The 6274-nt window shown below is 40.8% G+C and overlaps 1 protein-coding gene across 2 annotated transcripts in view; it reads right to left on the bottom strand.

The window, feature by feature from the left end:
• The window catches only part of SMPX (small muscle protein X-linked), a 57563-nt gene extending 55117 nt beyond the window's left edge, over positions 1 to 2446 (bottom strand). Inside the window, exon 1 of one of the 2 annotated variants that reach the window (XM_084791144.1) lies at positions 2132 to 2446. The gene's annotated coding sequence lies outside the window, so the exon portion shown is untranslated. Of the gene's footprint in view, positions 1 to 1422; positions 1496 to 2131 lie in introns of those variants that run through there. The other variant, XM_084791146.1, reaches the window with a different exon arrangement.
• Between the last annotated feature and the right edge of the window lie 3828 nt (positions 2447 to 6274).

The raw sequence follows: 6274 nt of genomic DNA, 5'->3' as shown, positions 1-6274 counted from the left end.
GGGACCTCCTCCCTCATCATATGACCACAGCCTATCAGGTCTCATCCAGATAGTCTGCTTCCCAATATTAAGTAAGAACAACAGGTCAAACAATCAAGGATGCCTTTTTCTCTATGATCCTTTTTGAATTAAGTGCTACCTTCCATTCAGCATCAAAGAAACATAAAGAATTTTCTAGTATCCAGCTCAGTTCCGAAATGATATGCTTAGAATAGCTTAATTTTTGACATTTCCATTTGCCAAGATCTAAAAGAAATAATGCAAAAAAAAAAATTCTTATAAGATTTTAAAGACCTGAACTCAGTGCTCACTATATGTGCATATAACTAAAGTTTAATTAACATTATTTTTAAGTTACTGTATATTAATTTAAGTCATGAGGGTTAGAAAATACCCTTATAGGACACTTGCAAGTTGAAATACAAAAGCAGTGAACAATGGATGGTTTTATTTATACTGCACTGATTTTTTGTATGTGGCTTTATTTGGTTTTTTTTTTTCACTATTTGCTCTAACTACTAGGTTACAGTATTTTCTGGGAAACTCTGAGCCTAACAGATGGGTGGATCTTGTATCATCTATCTAGTTTTGCTATACTCTCATTTGTATATGGATCAGTCTTCGATAGAGACATCTATAGAAAGTCAGTTTGCTCCCTGCTCTTATTTCTCACCATCAGGCTGGAGAATATTTGTAAAAATCAGTTCAGCAGCAGTTTCTGCTGTCCTCATTATTTGCAGAGAAATCAGGGCAAAGCACGGTGATGAATAAAAATAGACAGTGTTCCCTGCCTGTTTCCCTGGTCGAGCATTCACCTCCATCAGGATGGAGAGTGTAGTGCACCTTCCCTTCTGTGGTTGAAAACAGCAAGCTGGGCTTTATGTACTCACCGCACCACCACCCACTGCAGGGCCACTGCTTTTTATTCAAATAGATACTCTTTACAACGTGCAATTGCGGTGTCTGTCTCCTGGATCTGGATAAAATTTGAAACACTGCAAGTTTGACGAGGCATATTGACTTTAATAAACTGGTGGTGCTTGCCAACTGAGGACAGGTAAGTTTTCCCGGCAGTCTGTACAAACGTTTAATGCTCGTTGTGCTGAGTCATGGATGATAGATTCCTATTTGTGTTTGATTGGGCAGCACCTAAAATCTAACTTCTAAATAAAACTTTCTAAAACTGGTCAACATTAATATCACTAATTTCACAAGATGAGATTAAGGGGGGAGAATCAATCGTTACTTGGAAAGAAGAGCTTGTTTGTTCTTTTAAAAGGTCAAGGAAATGAGTGAAGCACTATCTCAAAGGGATTTATCTTCTGTCCTGAAGCTAAAAATAATTTCCGAGGAGGGTGTAGAATGATGCTCTGACTACTTCAATATGTTGGGAGGGAAGATAGCGTTCTTGCAGTTCCATACCTTGGAATCTGGTGCCCACGCAGACACGGACAGAGTACTGCCCTCTTTCCTGCTGCACACAGGAAAACAGTAACCAAAGCAAAGCTCTCGAAAAGATGGTTCTGTCTACACAACTTTGTTGTTGAGACCAAGCCCAGCACTTAGGGAAAGGAGAAAAGGATTCTAAGCTTACATTGTCTAACAACTCTCATAATAATATTCATTTAGATAAACACACACAGAGAGAGAGACACACACACACAGAGACAGACACAGACACAGACACACACACACACACACACACACACACACACACACACACACACACACACAGACACACACAAACACTCCAGCTTTATTCTGCCCGTTCTTCTCCTGATGAACTCCCAGCTTAGAGCATGCTGTCAGTCTGCAGCTGACTGTAACACTGGCCAGAAGAGCTTCAAGGTCACAGTTACCATGCCTGGATTGTGGACATCTTGTTAACATCCATATCAATGAAAACCCCTTTAGTTCCTTTTCAACACACACACACACACACACACACACACACACACACACACACACACTTTATAAAATAGAATCAGGGATAACAACAGTGAGCAGGGAATTGACAAAGAAGCTGCCCCATACTTAGAAACCTGCAAAGTTATGAGTAGTCACTTTAAGTTAGAGATCAGGACATTTTCCTCTAGAAAGCTGGGAGCCAAAGCTGGGTTCTTCTGCTTACCTGCTCTCTGGATTTGTTTACTGCCTGAGGACAGTCCCAAGCAGCCAGGTACGAAAAAACAAAGCTCTTTACAGGGTAGAAGGAACTCCCGGTGTCCTCTGAGCTGGGATCTCAATTCCAGGGCTTTTCATGTGGCTGGAATAGCTGGAGTACTCTATGCTTCTCCGGTACTGAAAGCTGCCCCTGGCTTGGGGCTAGAGGGGAACTCGGTTTAAGCCTAAAGTGTTAAAGAGAATTCCTGTCATAGCTCACAGTTGTTCTTCCTAAATATAGAGTTTGATACAAGCCATAGGCTGGCTGCCTCCAAAAGGCTTGACCAACCGACCGTGTGGAAAGCAGGGCTCAAATATCAGTCTGGAGGTGGCTGCGTTATCTTACTGCCCTCCTAATCTTCCTGAGGAGGCTGGCTGCATTCTCTCACATTTTCTGAGGGGTAGTGAACTTCACAAAGTAGGAAAAGTCTATCTTTAGCTGTATTATCTAGAGGCCAGAAAATGAGGAAAGGTTCATTAAAAATTGGGGGAAGCAGGGGTGCGAAATCAGACAGTGCTTGAATCCAAGCTTGGTCACTTGGGAGCTGTTAAAGTTACTTAATAATCGGACCTCAATAAGCAGTCACCAAATAATATAATTATACCATTACATCCAACTATAAGACATTGTCCTAGTTTGTAGGTCAAACATGTTTAAAAATGGACAGGCTGGCATAGTTGCTGGGCTCAGAGACCTTGCTAACTTGGCTCTACTACTTTTATTGATACACTGACCTTAGAACTTGGCACAAGGAGACAGCAGAAGAGAACAAAACAAAGGCAAATGTCTACTTTTAGGTTTGCCAAGGGCCAAGATTAGGTACCTGAAAAAAAACATTTTTCAAATCCTTAGGCTCAGGGTCACAGTTTTGAACATGGCTTTGTTGTTGAACTTCTTCCATCTGTTGTGCACAGAGCAGGGAGTGACTATAACATGAACTCTGGTGTTCCCTATTTGACCACTTCCCCTTGGTAGGGAGGCCTGGTGGCACTCAGAGAAAGGGTAAGCATGCTATCCAGATGAGACCTGATAGGCTGTGATCATATGGTGTGGGAAGAGGTCCCCTTCTGTCACAGGTCTAGGGGAAGGGAATAGGGTGAAAGAGGGAGGGAGGGGGAACGGGAAGATACAAGTGAGGGGATAACAATCAGGATGTAATCTGAATAAATTATTTAAATAAAAAATAAAAATAAACCTCTCCTTTAGCCATGGCAGCTTGCACCTTTATTTCTAACACTCAGGAGGCAGAGGCAAAGGCACGTGTATTACTCTAACCTTAGTCTCAGGTCATTCTAGTCTACATAGTGAGTTCCAGGCAACCAGGGTTATGGAGAGAGATTGTGCCTCACAAAAACCCACACACACAACAACCAACTTCCCTTAGGTAGAAATACTCAACAGAGTAGACAGACTTAAAATGCATCCCCTGGGTGACCACACTTTGAACCACCAGGACGTGATCATTCTTGCTCCATGAGTAAAAGAAGAGCAAATTCTCTGTGTCAACCACCCCCTCCTGGTCAGGGGTGTAGTCACTGAGCAAAGAGGGTAGCAATAGGGTACAAACTTGTGGCATGGTGAATAGTTGTCACCTGAGCATCAGTGCCAGCTGGGGCCTCTCAGAAGCACCAAGAAGACAAACACTTTACTTGACTTCGTTCCATCACCCCTTAAATTTTCCACTACTGTTGTCAGTTTAAGGCTCCCATAAAAGTCTGCAGCTGCTGTGCAGGAAGCCCCTGACACACTTCAGCATGCACTGGGTTGATGAGTGACGATGAATAGGGCTCAAGGAGACAGGATACAAGATAAGACTATTTCTGACAGGGACAGTCAGGATGAGCAGTAGGAAAATGAAGCAGTAAGTTTCACTCAAAGTATGGAAAATAGGAAAGCAGAGGGTACTGGACATTGAAGTGACACCTTAAGACTTTTGAGCATATTTCAGTAAAGATCACCTAAGAGGAACGGGGCACAGTGTTGTTCACAAAAACGTAATTCACCAAAGTCCTTTTTAATCTGTATACGTCTCTTGTACCTCCCTCCATATGCTACAGTTCAAGAGTAGAGCTTTCATTTGAATCGTTTTATTTAGTTCTCTCAACAATTCTGTGAGTTTGATGCATTATGCTCATTGTAGGAAACAGTTAAGTGAAGACTCGTTCTACTAACTCAGTCAGTTCTTCCCAGCTTTTACTTTTTAGACAAGATCTCATTCTATAGCTTTGGCTGGCCTGAAACTCACCAGGTAGATGAAGCTGGGCTCAAACCCATTGAAATCTGCCTGCCTTGGCATCCCAAGTGCTGGAATTAAAGGTGTGTGCAACACATCTGGCCTACTCCTAACTTTTGACTTTCAAATTCTTACCTAGTATACAAAAGCGCCCTCAAGGATCCACATTCGCATATATGCCTGACATAATCACATGCAAGTATGGGATCAATTAGGATGCCTCCCTAAGTAGAAGTGGCTCAATCAATAGTGATTTTGTCATCTCACAAATCTAGGGATGTGAAGAGAGGTAATTCCTGACTTGTTCAGAAATTCTATGATGTTGAAAGACCCAGTCTCTTTCAAGTTGGCTCATTCACCTTGCCACTCTGAACAAGTCAGCATTTTATCCTCAGGTTCCCAAGATGGCAGCCATTGCTCCAAAAATCAGCATCTGTCATGTGCACCTAAACAAGGAGGAAGGACTGTGACTGCTGAAAAGTACGTTTTTATTTTTCCCCCAAAGACAATTCTTCCTCAGTTCTCTAAAGCAACTTTACCTTACATGTTTTAAAGGGGGCGTAGAGGGGTAGAGGGGCAGGAAATGGGTGTCACATCTGCAAAGGAAATAAATAAATAAATGGCAAAAGGTAAATGAAGTAGAAATGATAACAAAAATAAAATATCTTACACAAAATTAGAATGCCCTTAGCAATTAAGAAGGGAATGGTAGTGATATAGATATGTACACATATAAAAGGTGGGCTGGGGGCAGGAGAGGTGGCTTAGAGGTTAAGAGCACTGTCTGTTCTTCCAGAGGTCCTGAGTTCAATTCCTGACAACCACATGGTGGCTCACAACCATCTATAATGTGATCTAATGCCCTCTTCTGGACTGCAGATGTACATGCAGAGAGAGCATTCATATACTTAAAATAAATAAAATCTTTAAGTCCAGGACAGCCAAGGCTACACAGAGAAACCCTGTCTCGGAAAACAAACAAACAAAAAAAAAACAATGGGCTGGAGAGATGGCTCAGAGGTTAAGGTCCTGAGTTCAATTCCTAGCAACCACGTGGTGGTTCACAACAGTCTATAATGTAACCTTATGCCCTCTTCTGGCATGCAGCTGTACATGCAGGTAGAGCATTGTGTACATAATAAATAAATAAATAAATAAATAAATAAATAAATAAAATTTTAAAAGAGTTATTTATTTATGTATACAATGGTCTGTCTGTATGTACACCTGCAGGCCAGAAGAGGGCATCAGATCATATTATAGATGGCTGTGAGCCACCATGTGGTTGCTGGGAATTGAACTCAGGACCTCTGGAAGAGCAGTCAGTGCTCTTAACCTCTAAGCCATCTCTCCAGCCCTGAAATAAATAAATTTAAAAAAAATAAAAAAAGTAAAAGGCTTCATGTAAGTGTAATTTCCCATACATTACTTCATTTAATTTACACCACCTTGGAAAGAAGATATATATATATATATATATATATATATATATATATATATATATTATACATATATGTGTATATATATGTGAACATATTTTTAAATAAATACAAAGGGGGAAAAGCCAATATGAAATTTCTAGAACCATATTTCACAGGATATACAAACCTGAATCAGTTTAAGTTAAAACACAGGGAATATTTTTTTTGCTGCTGTAGTTCCAGTTTTGTTTTATTTGAAGGTTTATTTTATTATTTATTTGTGTGTGTTCACCCACATGCCTATAGAAGCCAGGAGAAGCTGTCAGATCCCCACAAGATGGAGTTACAGACAATTATGAGATGCCTCACATGGGTACCAGGATTCAAAGTCAGGTCCTTCACAAGAGCAGCAATGGCTAAACATCTCTCCAGCCTCAAAGCATAGTTTTAATATTA

The sequence above is a fragment of the Acomys minous genome (assembly GCF_964271855.1).
Source record: "Acomys minous genome assembly, chromosome: 7".
Classification (NCBI taxonomy): Eukaryota; Metazoa; Chordata; class Mammalia; order Rodentia; family Muridae; genus Acomys; species Acomys minous.
The sequence above is the reverse complement of the archived record's forward strand: the minus strand, read 5'-3'. Positions and strand labels throughout refer to the sequence as shown.